Raw genomic sequence first — 27,732 nt, 5'->3', positions numbered from 1 at the left:
GTACAGAGTTATTTTTTGAAAAAAAGGTTTCTAAAGTACTTTTATTTGTGAAACAAATGCTTGAGCCTGTAAATTGGTTTGTTCTTTCTTTTCAATGTATAATAGAGTATTTAATTGTATAACTAGAAGGAGCTGCATTTCCAGAAGAAAATGCAGGGTTGAATGCTGTATTGCTGAATGAAAGCTGAATTTCCTAAAGAAATGGCTGAACAGAGCTGAAAGAGCTCAAAATTTTAAAAGTAGAAAGGTCAAAGTGGGCAAAAAACTGTAAAAGAAGTTAAGCGATAGGATGTCCTATGTATTTTAATGAAGCAAAAGTCCTGGAATGTCTTTAAAAGTTCAAAGATTTGGGAAAAAAATAATAGCAGGAATAAGCTGAAAAAGTTGAACATTGTAACAGTAGAATGGCTAAAATAGGTCAAAATTTGTAGAAGGAGTTAAGCATTAAAGCTGAAATTGTTGAAAAAATGGTTGAACTGTTGAAAATTTGAAGATGTTGCTAAAATGGATAAAGTGCTAGCATTGGAATCAGCATCATCAACTGACTCAAAGAAACACATTGTTTGAGAGTGTCATATTGGTAAAAGCTACATGTTCTAAGTTGATAGAAAATCCACTTTTTTCAAAATGGCGGCTTTTCTATTGATTTTATCTCCATAGCAACTATTTTATGTTTGGGTCGCCTGGGGATGACGAACCAATCGACGTCAGTTTCAGACAAATCGGAAAAATTAAACTTTTGGACGTCCTTAGCAACAAAGTTTGTTTGCTAACCACGCCCACATTCCTTATAAGTACAGATCCAGTGAATTTCAATATGTTCAGTTCCAGCCATGGATGAAGTTTAATCAATAAGCAATATTTGCTTCAGATTTGGTCAAAAAATGGCCACCAAACAGTAGGTTGTGTCGACATCCCATAATGATTTCTAAACCTATTTTATAGTCCAAAGCCTTGTGATCAATTTAACGTTTGAACGGTGTCTCTAGCTAAAGACATGTTGAAGTTACAATGGTTGAAAGAACCAAAGGTTTTCAAGGATTCTCAATGTATTTAAATGGAGCGAAAATCTTGGAAAATCCTGGAATATCTTAAAAGGTTCAAGGATTTAAAGGACCAAAAGTAATAGCTGAAAGGAATAAGCTGAAGGAGTTGAACATTGAAATAGTAGAATGGTTGAAATAGGTTTGAAGGAGTTTAAAATTGCCTCACATTTTGGCACAAAATGGCCTTCAAACCGTAGGTAGTGTTGCCATCCCATAATAATTTCAAAACCTATGTTGAAGTCCAAAGCCTTGTGAACATTTAAATGTTTGAACGGTGTCTCTAGCCAAAAGCATGTTGAAGTTACAATGGTTAAAAGAAACAAAGGTTTTCAAGGATTATCCTTGTATTTAAATGAAGCAAAAATCTTGGAAAATCCTGGAAAATCTTGGAATATCTTGAAAAGTTCAAAGATTTGAAAGACCAAAAGTCGTAGCTGAAAGGAATAAGCTGAAAGGGTTGAACATTGTAATAGTAGAATGGTTAAAATAGGTGAAAGTTTGAAGAAGTTTAAAATTGCCTCACATTTTGGCACAAAATGGCCACCAAACTGTGGGTGGTGTGGCCATCCCATAATAATTTTGAGCCTTATATTAAAGTCCAAAGCCTTGTGAACATTTCAATGTTTGAATAGTGTCTGTAGCCAAAAGAATGTTAAAGTTACAATTGTTTAAAGAAGCAAAGGTGTGGCCAATGGAGCAAAAATTTTGGAAAATCTGGGAATATCCGGGAATATCTGGAAAAGTTCAAGAATTTGAAGGACAAAATGTCATAGCTGGTATAAGATGAAAGAGCTGAACATTTTAATAGTTGAATGGTTAAAATAGGTGAAAAATTGTAGAAGTAGTTTAACTGTGAACTTCTGCACGAAAAATTCTCCATGTATTTCAATGGAGAAAAAATCCTGGAAAATCCTGGAATATCTTAAAAAGTTCAAGGATTTGAAAAACCAAAAGTCATAGCAGTAATAAGCTGAAAGAGCTGAACAGTTTAATAGTTGAATGGTTAAAATAGGTTGAAAATTGTAGAAGGAGTTAAGTGCCGAAAAACAGCGGAAGATAGCATAAGAGGAAAACAAAGGGTTGAATGCTTTACAGCATTCAACCAATAATAGTTTAAAAAAATAAAGGTTTCTACTTCACGGATTTTGCCTATCACGGGGTCTTTTTGGAACGTAACCCCCGCTGAAAACAAGGGTTTACTGTAACTAATTTAAATGTTCTTGTAATGTGGAATGTAGGCCTATTTCCCAAAGAGCTGCTATGTTTCAAGTCAACTTTATTTATAAAGCGCTTTTAAAAAAAAAGTGTTTGTCAGAATGCATTTATTTTACAAATGACAGCAGTTAAGTAAACAAAGAGTTGACCAATCATGAAATAGTTGACATCAATTGCATGTTGCCCTTAAAGGTAAGCATGTGATTGCCTATTGTTTGCAGAATATGAGATTGTTGCATAGAGGATACATTTAAAGCAATTCTGGGCTTAGAGAATTTGGTTATTCATGTTAACTTAAGAAACTGAACATGTAATAGATTTCAAAGCAAAGAAGAACTCACTTATTCTCCATTAAAAGTAAAATGAACACATCTTAGCAGTTTACTAGAGCAGTGTTTTTCAACCTTTTTTGAGCCACGGCACACTTTAACCTTGACAAAAATCCCGCGGCACACCAGCATCCAAAAAAATAGATAAATAAAAAAAAAGAAAAAGCTCAGTCTGTATTGATCTACAGCCGCTCTGCAATCTCACATGCATTTTTGTGATAATTGTTACAGAAAACGCTGGAAGCTGCAGCTGTTTTTTCTAAAAGATGTATTAAAAGTTAAGTCAAAAGATTCAAAAACTGTTTGATGTGTGTTCGTTGTTTTAAGACGTTGAGAGGAGAGACTCATTGTGCAATAAGACAGTCACTTTACTGCATCATGGGAGATGTAGTGCCCGTAATCCGCCGACCGCAGAAAGAACAGCGTCTTTGAGCTTCATGGTTTTGTTCACTTGTTCCAGTCTGATACCAGATTTTGTGGAAAGCTACACCGCTAAAGACGAGCTTTAGCTGGTATTTTTGTTAGAACAGAGAGACTTTTTTGCGCTAAATCGAAACAAGGAAGTGAAGACTTTAACCACTTCTGATTAGTCAGACTGATGACATGTGATTAAGCCTTCAAGAATGATTGGTGGAGACAGTTAAAGGGGCGGGACTTTTCCTTACACAGTTGTAGCTGCAGCTAAATCGCGGTATCCCGTTATTCTTATCAAAATGTCTTTAATAGAATCATATAAACACAAAGAAAAACTAATTTTATGATATTTCATATTCTTAACTTCTCAGTGTTTTATCAGGGCCTGTTTGGATGAACAAAGACTGATTTCCTGGAGATGGTAATTGCTTTTAGATCAGTTAATGAGGGCAATTTCTCACGGCACACTTGAACATCTCCCACGGCACACTAGTGTGCCGCGGCACACTGGTTGAAAAACACTGTACTAGAGAGAGCATGCTCAGCACTTCAGGGCCAATGACACTTGATGACAGGACATTAAAATATTTCACATGAAGTACTTTGCCTTTTGTTAAATTGGTGATTGCATGAATAGTAACACTTTTTGACAAACTTACTCTTTTTCCCTTGAGAAATGTAGAGAATAATGTTGCATTCTTTTCAAGTGAAATACTGTGTGTACTTTAAAATAACGATGTTATGCTAACGTGCAAACAGAGGCATTTACTTTGTAAATTTAGAGATTTCAAATTTAGTACTTCTCAGTATTATATGCAGCTGAAAATATTTTACCAAACTTTTTTTTTGTGTCAGGCAGAATTTGAGTGCCAATTCTCTCACCAACCCATGTTATCGTTTGATACTATAATTACATCACTTTTTATCTTTGAGTTAACACTGTAGAAGCATTACCTAAAAATGAACTAGAAAGATTAACAGACTCTGAGGAAGAGAAAGGATTCTTTTGAGAAAACAGCAACATTGATTTGACTTAGTACAACTCCAAACAGTAGCTGCGTGGACATGTGCAAGATGTCTTTAATCGAATCGCTTTGGCACAAAAGAACCATTTTTTAAATAATAATTTTACTGAGCTTTTTTCAAACCCAGAAGTAAGATAGTTCGATCTCTGAGGCCCCGCCTTTCACTCCTTGTGGATGCCGCCCATTTTATGACATCAACCTATGAGTCGGCCTCGGCAGCGTGTCTGCGTCTTCGCCCACGTAAACAACATCCGATCAGCGGATCATACATTGCTGAGGCATTAAAAGACAAAGACTTTTATGATGTTGAGTTAGTTGGGTTAAAGTTTAGTAATTGATCGACATGCTTATTTTTTAGTGTCAGTCAAGTCTAGGGTTGTTAATCATTTGCAGTAAAAGGAACAAAAAATTGGCATTTAAATTTCAACTTTACTATTTTGTTTAGAAGAAAAACAAATGACAGTAAAAAGAAGCATCTCTTGTGAAGCTAAGTTGAAACTTAAAAATCTCCCTAAAATATCTGAAAAACACATGACTTATCTTTGCTTTCAGTTTAATCAGAAACCAAAGGTGCACTAGAACTCCGTTTCAATCCCTCCATCTGCAACAGTTTGAAACATGCTCATAGAAAGAGGGTCATATCAATATGTTCAAGTTATAACACCGTTTGGGGGGGTTGTCGTTGTTTATGTAGCAAGTCTTGAACATTATCCTACCCCTCCACACATGAAACTATGACACAGCCCTTCAGTACAAATTTAACCTAATATGCAAATTTTCCGTGTTATGCAATTTCTCAACAAAGGAGAAAATTGACTCACTATTACTGCAATGCAGTTTTCTCCCAGTGCTTAGGTGATCTGTAGCTTCTCATATTCTATAACCATAGTGTGCTACCCTGTAGAAACCGGGGTTTTTGTACTTTCTCTCAACCACCCATATTCTTCTACCATCAAGAATTGCTTTTCTATCAGTATAGTCAGCATCATTGTTTCACAGTGGGAGATACCACAAGCTAGAGGAGCTGCTAATGTTTTCATGTTGATATGGTTGTTCTGATCACAGTGAGAAATGCTTCTAGTGTTTCTTGTTCTGGGAAGACGATACAACACTATTGTGGCGAAAGACTGCTGCATTTTACAACTATTTATTGCTGAAAAGCCAAAATATATTAAAATTGATTCCTGATCAACATAGACATAGAACTATGTCTGTTCCATGTCAGCTGCTAGGCGCCAGCCAAGTGTATCCTCTTGCCCAGGACTCCCTTGGAAAAGAGGTTTTTAATCTCAATGGGACTTTCCTGTTTAAATTAAGGTTAAAAAATAAAAATGCAACATAAAAGTTATACATCAGGTGGTACATGCATGAAAAGTTTTAGACAACAGTTATGGAAAGCCACAAATATGCATAAGTATCTCGCATGAATCACGCACGATTGCGTATGATGCCCGTAATAATTGGGTATGAACTACATAAAATACGCGTGAACTGTGTAATTTTCAACCGATCTGTAACAGCTCAAAACCGATTTTACGTAAAGACACGTCAGCCGATTCCCTCCACAGACATCTGCGCACGTCGACAAATGACAAACGCAAGAAACATGAATTACGTACATCAGGCGTGTATCACGGAAGACTGAAATATCATACATGAACAATGCGCAGATGGTACGTAGGGGCAGTGGGACACAGAATTCACTTAGAATTGGTGTGGATCAGGGGGAATCCAACTGTTTAATTAAAATAAATTATTGTGAGGGCATGCAGCGGGTGCTGACAATGGTGCTGAAGCAATGTGATTAAACGTAGTGGCAGTGTGATTCGAAAATGACCATATCTAAGGCCATTTCCAAATTCTTCACTTACACATATGGCTTCTTTCTACCCTTCCAATTGTAGAGGCATTTGAAGTGGTGTGATAAAAGGCTATTTTTAATGGAGTAGTAGGGACTAACTTAGAGCTAGTTATCCCTCTGCCAGTAGGGTGATCTGCACCACACATGTAGGGGGAGGAGAAATGTATTTCTTCATGTATTTCATGAAGAGACAACAAAGGGATGTGCTAAGTATTTTATATATCAATATGACATCAAAAATATGAGTGTTTGTTTGACTTTGCATGACTTTGTAGAGTTATAAAACCGATGTTATGAATTTTCAGAGTGCCAGCAGCTACATCCAAATGGTGAAATACTAAACAATTTGTAAATATTTATTAAAATGTCTTTCTATTCTTTTAAAAGTGACTTAGGCTTATGTGATGGTAATCACACCACTTGTAAGAAATCAACAAGGGCCTTTTTGCAATCGTTTCTGACTTTGTCATTCTGATATTTGAATTTGTATTGAAATAAAAAAATTAAAAACATGTGTTTTCCTTATAGGTACGCTACAACAACCCAGGAGACTAAGTTAGTTCAGGAGTGAAATGGAACAGCATTTAGTAGTAGCTATGTCACAGATCAGGCAGACGGCTGGTTCCAATTGAAGCAGGTTTGTTAGCTCAGCTAAAAGTCCACAAAGTTAAATTAGGGTCAGGCAGGCAGGGGTCAAAAACGGGCATGAGATCCTCAAAGGAGAGACAGAGGTACCCAGGACCCAGACGAGATTCAGGGCAGGCGGAAGGCAAACAGAGTCAAAAACAAAACAGGGTCAGGAAACAGAAGATCAGCTCCACATATAACACTCAGTAATCCAGGCAGAGTGGCACAAACAGTGCTTCCCACAGAGTGAGGCTCAGTAAGTGTACTTAAGTGTACTCTGAGTGATTTGCAAATGAAAGTCAGGTGTGTGGCATGCAGAAACTGTGCGCTGGGCTGGGGATGCTGGGAGATGAAGTGCGCTCAGAACTCCGGAGACGGTTCCCACTGGTGACCAGAGGGGGAGACAGAGTTCTGACTTCTGACAAGCTGTATGCTTTTACTTCTTACTAAGAGTTGATTCAGTCATATAAACAATACTGTGTTCATGAAAAACTACAGAAAACTGAGTTTAAAACGCCTTTTAGTTACATCTGTATGGAGAGTGAACAGTGCTTTTTCAAACGATTTTTTTTTTATGTTTGTGTGAGTGCAACTGTAGTTTATGAACAAATATAGAGTCACAGAATGCTTGATACATTTCAAAAAAGTCGAGCATTAAATGCTTTTTTTTCATCTGCTACTAAGTCACCACGATTTAAATAAAGAAATTCAGATAGCACAATGGCCAGGACAATGATAGAGAAGAGGAGTGGCACAGCTGCATCTGAGCCAATAAGTCTCAATTTGACCCCATAAGGACTCAATAATAACAAAAGGTTGATACAAATGTCAAGATCTCAAATACTGGACAGGAAAATTGGACAAGTGGATTTTTAGTGATCCCTTAATAATGATTTACTCAAACATGAAAAAGCTTTTATCTCTGCTAAAATGGAAAGTAATGTCTTCTGTTAATTCTGTTATTTTGTGGGGGGGAAAAAAGTTTTATAAAGGTGGAGGAGAGGTAAGCCAGCTACAGTTCAGCAAAGAGCTTCAGTTTCCCTCTTTATTCATTTATCTGCGCTAAAAGTAAAATGCACAGTTTAGCAAACAAAAACCTCCATCTAAAAATCAACATGTACTTTGTATTATTTCTAAGTCTTACCTGTGTGATGCAGTTGAATATCCAGAGGGCTGAACAGTGGCCTTAGTCCCAATGCACCGAAATGACAATAACACAGAGGAAGCTCTTGGAGGAGCCCAAAGGTGTGCTGCATTGTCTTTTCTCTGTGACAGTTCTGAAAGAAGAACACGCTACTCACTGCGGTGAGCCTGATTGTAGTGGCATTATCGACCAGCTCCCTGGTGTAATTCCCAGATACAGAATGGGAAAGGCAAACACTAGTAGAAGCACTCTGAATCTTTATCTCCGCCAAGCAGCCGACGGCAGGGCTCAGAGTTCTCCTTTCCCTCAAGCTACAATGCTGAACACTGGCAGGGACAGCAGCTGTTTTCTTCATGGCTCCCATCAAAATACTTGCTTTCGATTTAATCTGATTATTTTTTCTGATTATTTAAGTCACTATACAAAAATAGCTCTCAATTTAAAAAACAAAACATCTGTAGAAAAAAAAAGAGTTTACAATAACATAAAGGGTTTTTTGTCATTCTATTACTTTTTGTTTGTTTCCCTTTTGGGCATGTTTTTTTTTTTTTTCTTTTCTGTTGTCGTCTTCCATTTTTCTGGTCTGACAAACAAATGTTGTATAATTTATCAATTGTGGCATAACATCCTGGGTGGACCAAAGCACTTAGTAGATTATTTTCCCTCATGTGTTTTTTTCATTGTTGATACAAAATTAAAAAAAGTAAAACTATAAAGAGCACACCAATAATGATTTCTTACATGAGCAATAAACAGGTTGGAAAATGTATCTATCAATATTATGTGCAGTATTAAGGAGACAGGAAAAACACAAACACTATTGAAAATACAAACAACAGAAATAACTTTACATTAGCATATGGCTAGTTACTTGATAGAGATTGAGATGAGATAAGAGAGGAGATTGAGCATCTTCAACCTACGAGGTCTGTGCTGCATCCTGGGCGTCACCTTAGGACCAAGTCTCTAACGTTGAAGTTCCGACTCGAGCAACACGATGCCTTAACAACTTGGCCTGTGCTGGTTCGGCCACGTGTGCCGCATGGAGGATGGGAGAATCCCAAAGGACATCCTCTACAGAGAACTGTCAGCTGAGACGAGAACAACAGGGCGTCCGATCCTGCGATTTAAAGATATCGTGAAGAGAGACATGAAAGCCCTCAACATAAACAGGCAGTCCTGGGAAGACCCCACAGCCGACCGGTCAAAGTGGAAGGGCACTCTGACTGAACAGCTCCAGTCAAGTGAAAAGAACATGATGCGTGCATCAGAAGGCAAGCAAGCTCACAGAAAGGTTTGAAACTAAGACGGCCAGCGAACAACCTACAGATGCGGTTTTTGCAGTAAAGAATGCCTCTCCCGGATTGGCCTCTACAACACCCAGTGACACTGTCTCAGACAAGCAGACAAGAGTTAGGATACGTCATCCTTGGTCAACGCTGACCAAAGGAAGCCTACTGTTAGTAGATGGATAGACGGACAGATAGATTTGCTTTTATTGTCACTGTGCAGTCACCAACTCAGTGCAAAACATATAAAAGAAAATATAAACATGTCTGTAATGTGCAAAATAAGATGTTCAAATATAAGCTTGATTTCTATGTGCATGGAGTATAAGACAGCAGGGAGGTAACAACTGTTGACATTGACAAGGATAGATATTTACATAAACAGATGTATGTGCCAATACATATTTTTTATCAGAACACCCTGAAGTTTAGCATAGTTATTGCCTTTTGGAAAGAAGCTACCGTATTTCTGAATCTGTTTGTTTTGGTTCTGATCACTCTGTAGCGCCTCTGTAGCAGTCCTTGATGATGTTTTCTGTTCAGCTGAGGCAGCGTGAGGAATAGATGTCAGTTGGAGGGGGAGATGGCGTCCAGTGATCTTCTGAGCTGTCTCTACAACTCTCTGCAGCCTCTCCCTGTCAGCGATGGTGCAGCTGCCAAACCAAACTGCGATGCAGTATGTCAGCAGGCTTTCGAGGGATGAGTGGTGGAAGCTCGACAGCCAGTTGGTGTTGAGATTGTTCTTCCTGAGGACCCCAGGACATGTAGATGCTGCTGAGCCTTTTTGAATATTGCTGTGGTGTTGGATGTCCAAGAGATGTCGGCAGAGATGAGGTGTGAACCCTCTCCACATGCTCGCCATTGATGTGGGGGGAGGCGGTCAGTGCAATGCTTCCTGAATTGATTAATGTTTGCCCTGGTCTTCTTGGTGATTAGGATGAGATTGTTCTCTGAAGACCAGGTTGTCAGCTTCAGGACCTCCTCCTTTAGGCTAACAAAACTGCTTAGAGATGAGTCCAACCACTGTGGTATCATTAGCGAACTTGATGATGCAGTTATTGTGATGGCCTGAACTGCAGTCATGGGTTTAGAGGCAGTAAAGCAGGGGTCTTAGCACACAGTCCCGAGAAAAGCCGATGCTCAGTGTGTGGGTGAAGGACAGGTGAGGGCCAAGTCTGACAGTGATCGGTTTGAGAGAAAATCTATCATTCAGTTACATGTGAGGGGAGGGGGTGGGGGGCAAAACTGACCAGTTTTTCACATAGTCTGTCCCGGATTATTGCATTGAAACCAGAAGTGTAATCCACAAAGAGCTTCTGGACGTAGCTCTGCTGCTGATCCAGGTGGTTCAGTGTGGAGTGGAAAGCTACAGCAATATTGTCCTCTGTGGATCTGTTCTCATGGCATGCAAACTGGTGAGGTTCCAAGTCTGTTGGAAGATGATCCTTGATGTGCTGAAGAACCACCGGTCACTCAGTCATTAGTCATTGAGGCTGGTGGGAGGAGACTTCTTTGGCTCTGGGATTATTGTTGCTGATTCAGACAGGATGGGATTACTTCTTGGGCCAGGGAGCTGTTGAAGGTCCTGTTAAAGGTGGGGGTCAGCTGGTGGGCACACGCAGCTAGCAAAGCAGCAGTTACGCTCCAGCATTTGCCGCTGCTGTGGACACATCACCACCCTTGAAGGTCTTGAGTACCAAGCCATACTTCTAATGAATTATTGCCAGACTAGTGGGACTCTACGCACCCTGTAGTCTGCTTGGCTTTTTTGATTCCCCTCTTTAGGTCAGCACTGGCAGCACTATAGCACCCCATCAGCTGACCTTAAGGCAGCGTCTCGAGCTCTGAGGAGAGTGCAGACCTGGCTGGTCATCCAGGGTTTCCGGTTTGGAAAAACCCGAATGGTTTTGTTTACAGTCACAGTCCCGATTCAGAGTTGAATATAGTCCAACCCTGTTCCTGTCAGGGTCTTGAGCTCCTTTTGGTGGAATAAGCTTTAGTCTGTCTGTAAAACACAGTCCTTTAGCTTGAATAGGGCATCATTAGGCCAGGTTATGACGGTCTTTGCAGTGGGCTTGGCCTGGCGTCTGAGGGGGTTGTAGGTCAGGAAGAGCCGAAAGGAAAGATGTTCTGACCGTATGAGGTTGAGGGAGGGGCGTGGCTCTGTATGCGTGCTTGATATTATTGTAGATGTGATCATGAATGTTCTCTCTCTTGCAGAAAACTTCCCATGTTGGTAGAGATTTGGAAAAACAATCTTTAACTCATAAGAACCAAGACCCATTTTTTCTTAAAAATAAAATAAAATGGTACCACAGACCAAGTGGACCACTGAATCAATTTTTGATATTTTTCTGTTCACTGATATGGCCATGGATATTTATGGGTTAAGTTGGCTTTATTAACTTCTCCTGCAACAATATGAATGCCGTTGGGATGGGCCTGCTGTTGTTTATTTAAGGTGTTCAGCAGGAGAGAGAGTGCTGTGTTTAGGCTGGAGTTTGGTGGGATGTACACAGCCATGACGATCACAACAGTCAACTCTCTCGGTAGAAAGAAAGGCTGACTAACAGACATGAACTCAACATCTGGAGACCAATACTAGTCAATGATCGGCCCATCGTTACACCAGTTGTCATGCACATGAATACAGATCCCCCCCTCCTCTGCTCTAACCGGGGTCCTGGGTTCTGTCCCTGCAAACCAGAGTGCGGCCCGCATCCCGCACGCTAGTGTCAGGTGTGTCTAGGTGAAGATAGGTTTCTGTGATTATCAGCGCACTGTTATCACTAACAGCAATTTCCAGTGAGCGATAATTCATAATCGTTCATTTTGTGCACCAAGGATCTGGCATTTGAGAGGTACAGGCTCGGTAGAGGCAGCTTGTGTGGTTGTATTCTTAGGCTTTATTGGACGAGGGACCTGCAGCCCCACTTCTGCTTCTTCTCTCTCCTCCATCTGAGTTGCCTACCAGTCTGGACAACAAGCCCGGCGGCTTTCCTCCGTAGCTGTGTGCCGCAGTCTTATTTTAGACTTTCAAAGTCACTTCTGGATCAGTGATCAACCTAAACACAACGTCCACACCTACATTCAACAGATTGACAATCTGGTAATAATTGCACAAGACAAGACAGATGTTGCACACTTAGTGAACGCCAGTCCTTGTTTACAAGATAGTTGCTGCAAAACTGCAACACCTTCTGATGATGTTATAAGAGGTGTCTACGCCGTACCCATTTAAGCACTACAATGGGCAGCACATCAAAGCTTATGGCAAAGTCACCATGGTAAAGCTGTCTTATTAGCTTGAGGTAAAAAGAGAGAGCTTTAAGGGGCAGCTGGAAAAAATCTACTGCAGGAGCACTTTGTGGTGATATATTTGTTTGAATCTACGTAAAATTCAAGAAAGTCATCATTTCATTACATTCTTGATGTGGCAAATCAATTTATAACCATGAAAGTGGCAGTTGTGATGATAATGTAATCCTGTTTCCTCTGTCTTTGTCATGATGAGGCATGAAAACAGAGTGACCCAAACGCTGAAACCCGGAAGGAGACTCAGACTAAGAGGTAAGTTTAGGAGGTTTAATTTGGCGGAACGTGAGTGGTGGCGTTTTTCCCAGGGTGAGGAGCGACGGCTGGCTGGAGGAGTCTTGCAGAGCGGGTCCAGGAGCGAAGTACGAGAGACCAGAGGATCGCGACCAGGTGAGTACCAGAGCAGGATTTTCCTGAGGCAGAGAGAGAGGAATAATTAGTGACATGGAGCATGATAACATACAGGAGCGTGACTAGGCCAGACTAAGCACCGTTGGAGGAACAACGATCTGGCGTCGGCTGAAGATCCATGAGCTCCTTAAGAAGGCAGCAGTAATGAAGGGGTAAGTGGAAACAGCTGGTCTTGATCCAAGGCAGAATCAGCGGGGGAGGGAGAGTGACTGTCAGGCCACCATGACAGTACCCCCCCCTCAACGACCGCCACCTGGCGGTCCAAGACGGCGATCAGGGTTGTCACGGTAAAAGTCGTCGATCAGGGTATGGTCCAGAATCAGGGCACGGGAGATCCAAGAACGTTCCTCTGGACCATACCCCTCCCAATCCACCAGGAACTGCACACCACGACCACGGCGCCGGACATCCAGGATCTTGCTGACCGTGAACGCGGGGGCGCCGTCGATGGTACGGGCGGGTGGCGGGGAAGTGGACGGCGGGCACAGCGAGCTCTCGGTGACTGGCTTGACCTGGGAGACGTGGAATGTAGGATGAATCTTGAGGGCGGCCGGGAGGCGGAGCCTGACACAAGTGGGATTGATGACCCGTTCTATGGTGTAGGGTCCGATGAACTTGGGGGCCAACTTGCGCGACGAGGCCTGAATGGGAATATCACGGGCAGACAACCAAACCTTCTGGCCAGGCTGGTAATTGGGACTCACCCCCCTGTGGCGGTTGGCTATCTGGCAGTTGCTCTCCTTAGTGCGAAGGAGAGCAGCGCTGGCCTGCAGCCAGATGTCACGACACCGTTGGAGGTGGAGCTGGACGGAGGGAACTGCCAGATCCAATTCCTGGGAAGGAAACAAAGGGGGTGAGTAACCCAAGGAGGCCTCAAAGGGAGATATGCCAGTAGCTGTGGAGGGATGGCTGTTGTGGGCATATTCCACCCACACCAGGAACTTAGACCAATCCTCTTGATTCTGGGCTGCCAGACACCTGAGAGCCGCCTCCAGTTCTTGGTTCGCCCATTCTGCCTGGCCGTTGGACTGGGGGTGGTAACCTGACGTAAGGCTGGCGGTGGCACCTAGAGCGGAACAGAAAGCCTTCCAAACCTGTGACGTGAATTGAGGACCCCTGTCTGACACAATGTCACAGGGGATTCCATGATGGCGGAAGACATGGTTGACGAGGACGTCAGCTGTTTCCGAGGCAGAAGGGAGCTGAGGCAGAGGAATAAACTGAGCAGATTTAGAAAAACGATCTATAACTGTCAGGATAACTGTATGGCCTTGTGAAGGTGGGAGTCCGGTGACAAAGTCAACCGCAATGTGGGACCATGGACGGCTGGGCGTGGGTAGTGGCAATAGTTGTCCAGAGGGTGGTCTATTGGACGTTTTAGAGCGAGCACAAGTGGTACAGGCCGCAATATACTCCCTGACATCGCGCTCCATGGTGGGCCAAAAAAAACGTCGTTTGAGTAGTCTGGTGGTACGATAGACCCCTCCATGGCAGGCGATGCGGGAAGTGTGTCCCCACGTGAGCACTTCAGATCTTAACGAATCCGGGACAAACAGGGTGCCAGGGGGACAGGTGACGCCTTCAGGAGTGTTGCCTTGAGCTTGCAGAACCTTGCTTTCGACTTCCCAGGTGAGGTTGCCGATAAAACATGAAGGGGGAAGGATTGGAGAGTCAGAGTTAGAGTCCGAGGTGTTGTATTTTCGAGATAGAGCATCCGGTTTGATGTTTCGACTGCCGGGACGATAAGTGATGGTGAACTGGAAGCGGTCGAAAAACAAACACCAGCGGGCCTGCCGGGAATTGAGACGTTTAGCGCTACGGAGATAGGCAAGGTTCTTATGGTCGGTTAATACGAGAAAAGGTTGTTCCGCTCCCTCCAGCCAGTGACGCCATTCTTCTAGAGCTAGCTTGATGGCCAAGAGCTCGCGGTTCCCAACATCGTAGTTTCTTTCTGCTGGACTTAACTTCCGGGAAAAATAGGCGCATGGTTTGAGTTTTCCTGTTTTTTCTTCGCGCTGTGACAAAACTGCTCCCACACCGGAGTCAGAGGCGTCTACTTCCACTATAAACTGCTTAGTTATGTCAGGTTGAATGAGAATGGGAGCAGATACAAAGAGTGACTTGAGTTTTTTAAATGCAGCATCAGCTTCCGGGTTCCAGGAGTAGACTCTGTTGATGGAGGTGAGTTGGGTGAGTGGGGCAGCAATGCTGCTGTAATTACGGATAAACCGGCGGTAGAAGTTGGCGAATCCTAAGAATTGCTGAAGCTTCTTCCGGGTTGGGGGAACTTCCCACTGGGTTACTGCCTCAATTTTAGCTGGATCAGGGCGGATATTGCCAGCCTCTATGATGTAGCCCAGAAATGGGATGGAGGTAACATGAAATTCACATTTCTCGGCTTTGACATAGAGCTGGTTTTCGAGGAGTCTCTCGAGGACAAGGCGGACATGATGCTCATGCTGTGGGGGATCAGTGGAGTAGACTAAAATGTCGTCTAAGTAAACAAAAACGAATCGATTGAGGAAATCTCTCAAGACGTCGTTTACTAAACGTTGAAATATAGCAGGGGCATTGGTTAGACCAAACGGCATCACTAGGTATTCATAATGCCCTAGTGGGGTGTTAAACGCAGTTTTCCACTCATCCCCTTCACGCATACGCACTAAGTGATAGGCGTTGCGGAGGTCGAGTTTAGAGAAGATTTTAGCCTGTTGAACCGAGTCAAAAACGGAATCGAGTAGTGGAAGAGAATATTTGTCTTTGACAGTAATTTGGTTGAGCTCACGGAAATCAATGCATGGTCTAAAAGACTTATCTTTCTTCTCCACGAAGAAAAACCCGGCGCCTACTGGAGAAGAGGAAGGACGGATATGACCCAAAGAGAGGGCTTCTTGTATGTAATTTTCCATGGCGCTCTTTTCGGGTCCAGAGAGATTATAGAGCTTCCCCTTGGGAAGTGGGGCTCCATTTAACAGTTCAATGGAGCAGTCGTATGGGCGATGAGGTGGCAGGGCACTAGCTTTAGATTTAGAAAAAACAGAGCGAAGATCATGGTAACAGGCAGGCACATTAGTGAGGTCAATATCTTTAACGAGAGCAGGATCAGGCAACTTGGTAGCAGGCATAGCGGAGTGTAAACAGTTAGCCATGCAATACGTGCTCCAGTTAACGACGCGAGGCGCGCTCCAGTCAATGAGAGGATTATGAGCTTGGAGCCAAGAAAAACCAAGGATTATAGGTGTTTGAGGACACTGGGTGATAATAAACTGGTGGTATTCACGGTGATTACCGGAGGTCAAAATGAGAACGGGATTGGTGCGCTTTGTTATGCGCGTGAGTTGTTTTCCTCCCAAACCAGCAGCATTAATAGGGGTGGAAAGAGAAACCACCGGCAGCGAGAGATCCTGAACGAGGCGTTGGTCGATTAAACTATGTTCAGCTCCGGAATCTACAAGGGCTTGGAGCTCAATAACTTGGTTTTGATTACTTATTTTGACCGGAACAAACAGAAACTTAGCACATGGGGTGAGTTCAGAACTTTCCTCCTGTGGTCTGACTTCTAACGGCGGTTTTCGAGAGTTAAAACGAGATTCGCATTTCGAGACTTGATGGCCCGGCTGGCCACAGTAAAAGCATAGACCTTCCTCCCGTCGTCTCTGTCTTTCAACAGAAGGAAGCTTAGCATGACCGATTTGCATGGGTTTGTTATGTTGGTTGGAAGATGTTTTATGGTTGGGAAGTGGGTCCAACATAACAGGGGTAACGGGATTAGCCGGGGGCGACGGAGGCTTACGCTGTCGTTCGATGTGGCGTTCACGTAAACGGGCGTCGGATCTCAGGGCAGCAGTGACCAGGTCTTCAAAGGTGTCAGCTTCAGGCTGAGAACATAGGTGGTCCTTTATCCGATCATTCAAAGACTGATAGAAGATGCCTTTAAGAGCGGGATCCGGCCAACCAGCTTCGACTGCTAAGATGCGGAAGTCGACTAGATGATCACTTACCGGGCGGTTACCTTGTTTGAGACTCAGTAACCGCCGGGTGGCTTCTTCCTGCTTTCTGGGCTGGTCGAACACCAATCTGAATTCTCCTATGAAGCGATCGTATGGAAGCTGTGTGATAGGATGGGCGGCCAGAAACGCCTGAGCCCACTGGAGAGCCCTGCTGCGGAGAGAATTTACAATCAAAGATATGCGACTGTGATCGGATTGATAATACCTGGGGGCCTGTTGGAAAATTAATTGGCATTGAAGCAGGAACCCTCCGCAGGTTTCAACGTCACCGAAAAAAGGTTCCGGCTGGAGACGGACATTTTCCGGGATCTCGGCGGAAGAGGAAGTGAGGTAGTTGCCGGAAACAGGAACATGAGCATTGTTAGCGGGATTAGCATATTGGCTGGGATTAGCACTGAGTATTTGCGTGATGCTATCTAGGCGACGGAAAAGATCCCACTGTGCCGAGGACATGAGAGTGATGGCCTCCGCTTGCTGTTTAAGTAGATCTCCTTGTAAGGACACGGCGTGGTGGAGCCCCTCCGGGTCAACTGGGTCAGGAGTATGGCCAGATCGTTCTGTCATGATGAGGCATGAAAACAGAGTGACCCAAACGCTGAAACCCGGAAGGAGACTCAGACTAAGAGGTAAGTTTAGGAGGTTTAATTTGGCGGAACGTGAGTGGTGGCGTTTTTCCCAGGGTGAGGAGCGATGGCTGGCTGGAGGAGTCTTGCAGAGCGGGTCCAGGAGCGAAGTACGAGAGACCAGAGGATCGCGACCAGGTGAGTACCAGAGCAGGATTTTCCTGAGGCAGAGCGAGAGGAATAATTAGTGACATGGAGCATGATAACATACAGGAGCGTGACTAGGCCAGACTAAGCACCGTTGGAGGAACAACGATCTGGCGTCGGCTGAAGATCCATGAGCTCCTTAAGAAGGCAGCAGTAATGAAGGGGTAAGTGGAAACAGCTGGTCTTGATCCAAGGCAGAATCAGCGGGGGAGGGAGAGTGACTGTCAGGCCACCATGACAGTCTTTCTACATTCTTTTAATACTAAACATTTTGTTCTTTGTCTTTTCCTCTAGAACAACAAACAAAACAAGGAAACCAACAAAAGGAATATAATAAAAGTAATTTAAAGACCTACTGGAGTGTGACCTACTAGAGTGGTCTAATAAGTTTTACTTTCGACAGTGAGGTAGGTATTGTCCTAGCTATGCCAATGATAGCAGATATATATTGTAGATAATGAGATGCACATCATGAGAGAGAGGAGAAAGAGAGAGAGAGACATGTGTGTGTGTGTGTGTGTGGGGGGGGCGGGGGGGTAAGTGCGTGTGTAGCTATCAGTGTCAATGGATGTGTGAATTCCGGATGGTTATGGCTTTGGGGAAAAAACTGTTCTTAAGGCGGTTTGTCCTTGTTTTGATGCACCTGTAGCGCCTGCCTGAGGGCAACAGGTCAAACATTCCAGAGCCAGGGTGGGAACTGTCTTTTATGATCTTCCCAGCTCTGCCAAGAGACCATGAAAGTGGCAGTTGTGATGATAATGTAATCCTGTTTCCTCTGTCTTTTTACATTCTTTTAATACTAAAAATTTTGTTCTTTCTTTGTCTTTTCCTCTAGAACAACAAACAAAACAAGGAAACCAACAAAAGGAAAATAATTAAAGTCATTTAAAGACCTACTCCAGTGAAAATATCTTTTTAAATGTGGCCCGACCAGATTCGCCCACTGTTGGAAATTTGGAAGGGCCCAGCGCTCGAGGGCAAGGACCAGAACCCGCACCACAGGGACACGGACACCCCCAGCCTCAGAGGTAATGTGATCTCTGGCACATGGGAGAAATGTATGTGAATGAATGAGTATATCTGTATGTGAGTGAGAATGCATGTCTGTGAGTGATTAAAAATAAAGTATGTATTGTACAGTCCCTCATATAAAACAGGTAACGATTGCGATATTTTGGAAGCGTATTACATTCCATGAAAAAAATAAAAAACGATCTTCGTTTGTGATGATTTTCAGATTAAAGGTGAGTTACTAAGAAACTGCAATTGTTTCTCTGAGGTGTTTTCATGTACTTTATTGACGGCCCCTGCCTGCCTCTGCTGTTTCTCATCACGGCTGTAACTCGTTTTCTGTTTTACCACAGACAAAAATAAACAGTTCATGCTGGTCAATAAAACTACATCCAACGTCTTCCTTTGTAATGTTTGTAAATAAAGTTAGTAGGAAGATCAGACTGACGATATCATGAAGAGCGCAAACAAATGGATCATGTCTATGACATGGACACTTTGTGACTTTTCAACTTTTAATTGCAGATCATCTTCAGTTTTCATGAGTCATCAGTTTTTTTCCGGTTCCGGGTTATACAGCAGGACGCGTGGCGTGCCTCTCTGCGAATACAACTATCTTCAAATTACTTAAAAAGTTGATTTTTCTCCAAAAAAGAGAGCTGACCATGCCCCCGAAGAAACCCCAGGAATATGAAGAGCTCAAAAAGTCTCTTGACATTATTCAAGAAACGCTGAAAAGTTTTATGGATCAAGTGTCGGCTAAGCTAACACCACTCTGGGAGATGATGGAAGAGTTCCGAAGATTTCGGGCTCAAAACGAGCAGCGAGAAAACCGGGTCGAGATTCTGGAGAAAAGACTGGACGATGTTGAACAGCAAGTAAGGATGAATAATGTCATTCTCACTGGAGTACCAATCAAGCCTCGAGCGAAGCTGAATGCAGCAGGAGCTAGCACTGCTAATGCTAGCGCTAGCGTAGCTAGCAGTTCTAATACGGAGTTCGGTGCAGCGTCGCTGGAACAGCAAATACTTTCATTTCTCACATCTAAAGGGATTTCCCTGGATCTCAATACCATCGAGACCTGCCACCTGCTCCCCAGGAGAAAGGAGACGGATAAACCAGCGATCCTCATCAGGTTTGTGAATCACAAACACAAGCTAGCTTTGATGAACCAAAGGAAACACCTGAAAGGTTCGGCTGTTTATCTGAACGACCATCTGACCAGAAGGAATGCTGAAATCTCAAAACATGCACGGCTTCTCAGGAAGCGTAAGCAGATTGAGAACACTTGGGTTAAAGGCTGCAGGATTTACGTCAAACCGCTCGGTCCAGAGGACCGGTCCAAGGTTCTGGTCGTGAACACCATGAAGGACTTTGAGAAGTGCTTGATTACGGTTGTCTGAAACAACGTGGAGTAATAAATCAAAGAGCCAAATAATTTCAAGAAATATGACACCTGGAATCATCACTTTCTCCGTATGCCTGACGTAACCTGAATAGCAGCAGAGTTCTGACCTGCAGACAACTTGACCTCAACTTTCACCGCAGCTGATATCAGCTGAAGAAGGATATGTACCTGAATCTAATGTCTGCAGACATAACATGGAAGAAAACTATTAACTGTTTAAACCAAGAAAATCGGCTGTTATCAGTAAAAGAAGAAACGCCAACCTTGGACAATTCGACAGTTTATGGACCCTTTTTATTTTTCCCCCACAGCATTACTTTATTATATAAAAAAAAAAGAAGAAAAAAAAGAAAAATACAAAAAAAAAAAAAAAAATACAAAAAGAGTAAAACAAATGATTAATCACCTTTGAAAATTGTTAAATTGATTGACTTTTGATGATAGTACTTCACTAGCTCCCTAAATTGATTAATTGATTCAAAAATCTTTGCTAATGTAGCATAACTTTGCACATGTTTTTAACTTTTGATACTTGATGAAATTTTTGCTATGAAAATTCCTGAAACAGTGTTGTGTCTATTTTACTGATATAGTATTATGTTTTAACATAATTTGCATATATTTCAGATGCTGCATTTGCCATGTTGATTTCTAAAATAGTTATTTTTGACGTAGTACTTAAGTAATTCATCTTTGTCATGTGCTTTATTGATACCTTATGATTATTAATTCTGTCTGATAAAACCTAGGAACCGGATATTGATAAATCATGTAATAAAATGGTTATAGTATAACGGGGTGGGATTATATAAGTTCGCTTCCTTCCACTCCCTTTCAAGCAATATTTATTAATTATGTCTAATTATCCTAAGTTTGATTAGTTACCGTATGAATGTATAACTGATGATTATATTGTTTTTGTGTATTATTTCTATTTGATTGCTTGAAATAAACCATTTCAAATCAAATCAAAAATGAGCAGATAAGCTCAGTTAGTTTGTAGCTCTTTGCTTTTGTATTTCAATGATTCTTGAGAGTCACATAAAAAAAACTTTTTTGTGGATAGAAATCGTTAATTTAAAAATGATTGACTTACTCATTATGTCAGATCTAAAGGAATTGTAAATACCAGTGTTATGTTTTAGCCTAGATAACTAATTTTGTTATGATATATTTACTCAAATGTATGACTAGTGATCAGGCGCCCATTGTTAATTCTCTTGCCTCGGCATTAGGTCACTACAGTCACCATCATTGAAGAACATTAAGTCTTTAACATTTATATTGAATTAAAAATGAGGGGGAAAAATGTATAAAACAATAAATATCATAAAAATCAAAACATTTTTTGAACAGTGAAAAGAACAGATTCAGATTTTCTGAAGGTCTTTTGTCCCGACTGCAAGAATCAGAGTTCTGAGTTCTTAATAGCATAGAATGCCTTTATTGTCACTATACACATGTACAATTTGCATCACACGCGCATACAGTGAAATGAGAGCCGATTACTGTTCAGTGCAGACATGCATAAGAAAAGGAATTTCACAAAAAATGTACAATTCACAAAAGTAAAAAAATGTACAATCAACAAAAGTTAGCCAAATAAGTTTTACTCTCCACAGTGAGGTAGGTATTGTCCTAGCTATGCCAATGATAGCAGAGATGTATTGTACATAATGAGATGCACATCATGAGAGAGAGGAGAAAGAGAGAGAGAAACATGGGTGTGTGTGTGTGTGTGTGTGTGTGTGTGTGTGTGTGGGTAAGTGCGTGTTTAGCTGTCAGTGTCAGTGGATGTGTGAATTCAGGATGGTTATAGCTTTGGGGAAAAAAACTGTTCTTAAGGCGGTTTGTCCTTGATCTGATGCACCTGTAGCACCTTCCCAAGGGCAACAGGTCAAACATTCCAGAGCCAGGGTGGGAACTGTCTTTTATGATCTTCCTAGCTCTGCTAAGAGAACGGGAGGAGTAGATGTCCAACAGGAAGGGGAGAGGGGAGCCGATGATCCTCTGAACTGCTTTGACTAACCTCTGCAGTCTCTCCCTGTCCGCCATGGTGCAGCTGCCATACCATGTTTTAATACAGGACGTCAGAGGGCTTTCAATGGGCGTACGGTAGAAGGTTGTCAGCAGGCTGGGGTCCAGAATGTGCTTTCTGAGGACCCGCAGAAAGTGGAGTCTCTGCTGGGACTTCTTGATGGAATGTTTTCTGTAATGTTGTTGGAAAATACAACTCCCAGAAACCAGAAGGTGTGGACCCGCTCCACACGCTCTCCGTTAATGTAGAGGGGAGCTGGGTCGGTGCTGTGCCTCCTGTAGTCCACGATGATTTCCTTTGTTTTCTTGGTGTTCAGAGCAAAGTTGTTGTCTGACACCAAGCTGCCAGATTCAGGACCTCCTCCCTGTAGGCTGCCTCGTCTCCCTTTGAAATGAGTCAGACGACTGTGGTATCTTCGGCAAACATAACGATGAGGTTGCTGTCGTGCTGCGGACTGCAGTCGTGGATGTAGAGGCAGTACAGGAGTGGGCTCAGCACACAGCCCTGTGGGGAGCCAGTGCTTAGTGTGCTAGGAGCGCCCTCCGGACGTCGTCCTCAGTCACAGTGAGCGGCGTGATTGGAGAAGTGGAGCTGGATGGGATTGGGGGTGAGACTGGGGCTTGTGCGGCAGAGTTCTGTTGTTTTGGAGCTTCAAAGCGTGCAAAGAAGTTGTTCAGCTCCTCTGCTAGCACTGCACTCAGATGGTGTGGAGTTTCTTGACAGCCCCTGTAGTTGGTCATGTCATGTATGCCCTTCCACATCTCCCGCGTGTTGTTTACTGGACAGATGGGACTCGATGGTCCTCCTGTGGTCCATCTTAGCTTTTTTGACCCCCTTTCTGAGGTCAGCTCGGGCAGCTCTGTACAGAGCTCTGTCGCCTGACCGGAAGGCCGCGTCACTGGCCTTGAGGAGTTTGTGGACTTGGGTGGTCATCCAGGGTTTCTGGTTAGGGAAAACCAGGATGCTTTTGTCTACAGTCACATTTCCAATACAGAACTTGATGTAATCCAGCACCGTGCTCGTATGTGTTTCCAGCTCCTGGTGTTGAAACATATTCCAGTCCGTCTGCTCAAAGCAGTCTTGTAATCTGCTAAGTGCATCATCAGGCCAGGTCGTTATGGTTTTTGTGGTGGGCCTGCCACTGCGTCTGAGGGTGGTGTAGGCTGGGGGTAACAGGGGGGAGAGGTGGTCTGACTGCCCGAAGAGGGGGAGTTGTATTGCTCTGTATGCATGTTTGATGTTGGTATAAACATGATCCAGAGTGTTTTCACCCCTCGTGGCACACTTGACATGCTGGTAAAAAATCAGCAGGAGAGAGAGAGCCTTGTTTGTGTTTGCGTCGGGTGGAATGTATACCGCTGTAACAATTACAATGGTGAACTCTCTCGGTAGAAAGAAAGGCCAGGATCGTATGGACATGTACTCGAGATCAGGAGAGCAGTAATTGTCTATAATTGTCCCATTGTTACACCAGTTCCCTTGTATGTAGATACAGAGCCCCCCTCCTCTGCTCTTACCGGAGTCTTTTGTTCTGTCCCAGCTTAGAAGAGATGCAGCCTTCTAGCTGCATGCTAACGTCGGGTAACCCGGGTGTAGCCATGTCTCGGTGATGATCATTACGCAGCAGTCGCGCACATAACGGTTATAAGCGAGTTGTAGTTGTGAGTAATCTTATTTGTGTGCCAAGGATCTGGCGTTGGCGACATACAGGCTCGGAAGAGGTGGCTTGTGCGGTTGATTCTTCAGCTGTAGCATAACTCCAGACCGGCGGCCCTGTTTCTGCTTCCTCTCCTTCCACCGTCTGCGCTGCTTCCAATTCCTGACAACAAGCCACGGAGAGCCCGCTGGTCTGGCTATCTCTTCTGGGATGTCAGGCGTGTGGTGAATGTCACTCGAGACAGATGTCTGATGTTGCTTTCCTATATCTATGAGGTCCGAACGTGTGTAAAGGAGGTTTGCAGAAACGATAGCCCTCAGAAAAGCAGAAAAACACATACAAAAACAAAAAAAAAATAGAACTGAACAGGGGAGCCTCTGCGTCTCTGAGCGCCGCCATGTTAACCATGTGCGGTTAACATTTTTGAACGAATACTTAAGAATATTGGAACGAAAATCATGAAAAAAATTTGAACAAAGATTGCGCTTTTTTTGTTTTTTAATTGAATGCAAAATGATTCAATACGTTACTGCAGTTTCCTCCATACCAACAGAAACGGCAGGTTGAAGGCAGACAAAGTTGGATGTATCAATATGTGCCTTGGTTTGATTTAGCGGCATTGACTACAATAGCCTGATTGAAATGTGTTTGTTTTTGGTTTTGGAAATTCTGTAAAAGTTATGAAAAACTATTACAAAAAAATAAAAAAGTCTACGAACCCTGAAGGGTGGGTTAGGGTGAAAATTTTAACAATGATTCACCGCAGCAGACACTTAACCCTTGTGGTATCTTAGATGACCCCACCCTTACATTGACGTGTTCTCCCTACCATGACAAAGGTGGATAAAGGTGGAAAGATTTCATGTAATCCATGGACACCAGTGAAGATCACAAATCATTGAAGAAAAAAGGTTCAGAGCACTGTCTAGTGGGTCTAGATGACCCAACTCCCAATGTTAAAGTGCCTAGGATAGCACAAGGGTTACAGTAAAATGGTGATATTTTACAAGAATAAATTATGTATTTATTGTGTTTTTTAAAGGGAAATTGTCAGCAGGACCAAACTTATTGTGTAGGTTAATTACCTTAAATCCTATAATTGATTTTTAAAAACATGAAACACCTTATGGCTACTTTTGGAAAGCATAGAAAATATAATCAAAAGGAAACATGAACATTAGGTTCATACACAATACAGAGAGGCAAATGGAAAACCACCAGATTCCAGTTGGCTCGTCCGTGCTCCTGCACTTGGCTGTGGACCTCTCCTCTGGCTCGACTCGCACCCCCAGCCGTCCCACAACTCCATCTGGATGAAGCCCATCTGCTAGACTATTTAAACATGTAGTTGTTGAGTTACATAAGATAGTTCTTCTCTAAGAGTTCTGGTATATCACCTGTCCGTCCTGGGGGAGGATCCCTGCTTCATGTGGACATCCCTGAAGTTTCATCTTTTTTTCCGGAATCCATTTTTTTAGGAATTTAGGTCTCCATAGTTACTTTAGGACTGCTCTTACTCTGGCTTGTAACCTAGGATCTGTCTGGCATGGTGGACCCTGGGTTTGGGGCAGCACACAGCATTGTCCCAGGATCACTCAAGTCCTCAAAACTCTACCCCATTAAGGTGATAGTTCATGGAAAGGAAAGTACAATCAGGGACTAAGTCAGGGTTCAGGAACCTATGGTTCGGGAGCCAGGTGTGGCTCATTTGCAGGTGGCTGGAGCCAATCCCAGGTGTAGTCCAGGACAACACCAAATTCTATTGGATAATTCAGGAAGTAAGTAAATCAGGAAGTTACTTCCCTACTTTTTATCAAGTAAGGGTTAATGGCCGACGAAGTATGCATTATCAATTTTTAATGCACGCTGTGGAAGACTGAACTGTCCGACGCGAAGCTTCTGCGAAGCTTCCGCGAAGTTTGTTAAAAAGTGATGATGCATACTTCGAAGGCCATTAACCCGCTTATACCATGGTCACTTACAAAAGAAAGAAATAGTAACCCATTTTTAGTCCTTAATTCTTGTTTTTGTTTCCCAATTTGGATCGCTTTTCTCACATCACTCGCCTCACCACCACTGCAGTCAAGATTCGGCGATATAAAGCGATATATATATGCTTGTCTTTCTGATGGGTTGAATAAAGCATTAGTTCAGAGAAAAAGTTCACCTCTTAGCGCTTGTTTTTGTCCAAATGACAAAGCAAAAGGTTGTTTTAAAGAAGCCGGCGCAGTGATACAAAACATTTAAGCTAGGTGACCGGAACTTCTTTTTTCACCATGCAGTTATCCCTGTCAAGATCAGAACACGAGACGGACCCAGATGCTGAAACCCGGAAGGAGGAGACAAATAAGTGGTTGGTAAGTAAGAAGATTTATTTTACTGATCCAGGCAAGACTGTGGGTTAACGTGGCTGTAGATCTTAGCTGAGAAACTTGGCGCGGAGTGCGGCTGGCGCTCGAGGTGAGGAGCGTGGCTGTGGTTCTAGGGAGAGGCGAGGCTGGAGTTCTTGATGAGTGGCGTGGCTGGAGCTCTTGAGGAGCACAGAGGCTGTGGCTCTTGAAGGTGGAAGGCGTCAGCGTGAGAGGAATGCTGCTGCTGCTCGAGGTGGAATTAGACTCAGGTGACTCTCGTGGCATGAGGTAAACCTGAGGCACAGAAGACAAGACAATATTAGCGAGGTACGAGACAAGGGGAGCCAGACGTAGATCTCAGTGAGACTAGGCACCATCAGGGTTAACGAACTGGTGAAGAATGCTGGAGCTGGGTGTCCTTATGAAGCAGGTGTCTAGATGAGGTGAGCAGTCACAGCTGTGAGTCAAGAGCAGCAGAGCTGGAGGGGGAGGAGTCTGACAGGCCACCATGACAATCCCGTGGTAAATCACTTTTTAATGTACACCCAGCAACCAATCAAAATCGCGCATTCACCCGGATCATGGTATAATAGTTGGATAGCTTACAGAGGATTTTAGGTGCTTCTGTATGAACATGAAAAGAGACCCAATCCTAAATTTTCAATGCATCCTGTGTCAGGAGGTGCTATGTGCTCAGACGTGTATCAAGCAGCATGGTGATGTCACTGGTCAGTCACGTGGTCAATTTTTTTTTGTTCAAAATTTAAAAGATCACCAGTGTAAAACACTGCTGAATGAAGTTGGGAATGATTATCTTGGTCTGCTTCTGCACAGCAATAAAGGGAAGATGCTGTGATACTTGTCTGAAAAAAATCCATACTTCTCTTGAAATGAAAAACATTGACCATCCTGAGTTAGCGAACACAGGTCCTTTGGTACACAAAAAAACTGGAACAGTTTAGAAGTGCCTGTAAAGTAAGTGACACTGCTCAACATCTCGATCTTCACCAGCTAGCAGGCTTCACATCTAACGTCCTGCGGCGCTTCAGAAAATTTCCTGAGAGCATAAGTGAGCAGTGCACAGGGTCAATCTGACTTACATCACCGGTGTCTTCATCACAGATTTTGAGCCACTAGCTTTTGACCTGAAGGTCAAGTGGGGAGAAAAAAACCTTCAACCTGTAGACTAGCTGATTGTTAAAACTTGGAAGGCACTTCCTGTCACATACCACACACTGCAGCATGAGTATTGCTGGATTGATAATGATTAGTTTTACATGTGCATGTGAGCAGTCTTTCTCACATCTAAAAGGTACGGTGGCCCTGAAGTGCAAACCATTCAACAAATCACTCGATACAAAAACATTTTTAAGTTCACAGCAACTATTTAAAAAGCAGTATTACATTTAAGAAAAACAAAACAAAATTTCAGAAACCAAAACATAAAAAAGAAAAAAGATAAAAAAAGAAAAAAAACATTTCAGAAAACAAAATTCATTTTCAGAAAAAAAAAGAAATTATAAAAAAATGAAAACATTTCAGAAAACAAAATTAATTTCCAGAAAACAAAATGAAATACAAAAATATGAAAACATTTCAGAAAAAAATGAAATATTAAAAAATGAAAAACATTTCGGAAAAAAAATTAAATATTAAAAAATGAAAAACATTTCAGAACACAGGATGAATTTCCAGAAAAAAAAACGAAATCTTCAAAAATGAAAAACATTTCTAAACCGGAAGAGGCAGGTACTATGGGACAACGCTGATTGGATGATGATGTTTGTCAATCATTTGAACTAAAAATCGTC

At 42.7% G+C, this 27,732-nt stretch overlaps 1 long non-coding RNA gene across 1 annotated transcript in view; it reads right to left on the bottom strand.

The window, feature by feature from the left end:
- The window catches only part of LOC144981431 (uncharacterized), a 49,588-nt gene extending 40,550 nt beyond the window's left edge, over positions 1–9,038 (bottom strand). Inside the window, exon 1 of the long non-coding RNA XR_013647083.1 lies at positions 7,662–9,038. This is a non-coding gene — a long non-coding RNA (uncharacterized LOC144981431). The remainder of the gene's footprint in view (positions 1–7,661) is intronic.
- Between the last annotated feature and the right edge of the window lie 18,694 nt (positions 9,039–27,732).

The sequence above is a fragment of the Oryzias latipes genome, chromosome 13, assembly GCF_053564925.1.
Source record: "Oryzias latipes strain Hd-rR chromosome 13, Olatipes_Hd-rR_3.1".
Taxonomy (NCBI): domain Eukaryota; kingdom Metazoa; phylum Chordata; class Actinopteri; order Beloniformes; family Adrianichthyidae; genus Oryzias; species Oryzias latipes.
The sequence above is the reverse complement of the archived record's forward strand: the minus strand, read 5'-3'. Positions and strand labels throughout refer to the sequence as shown.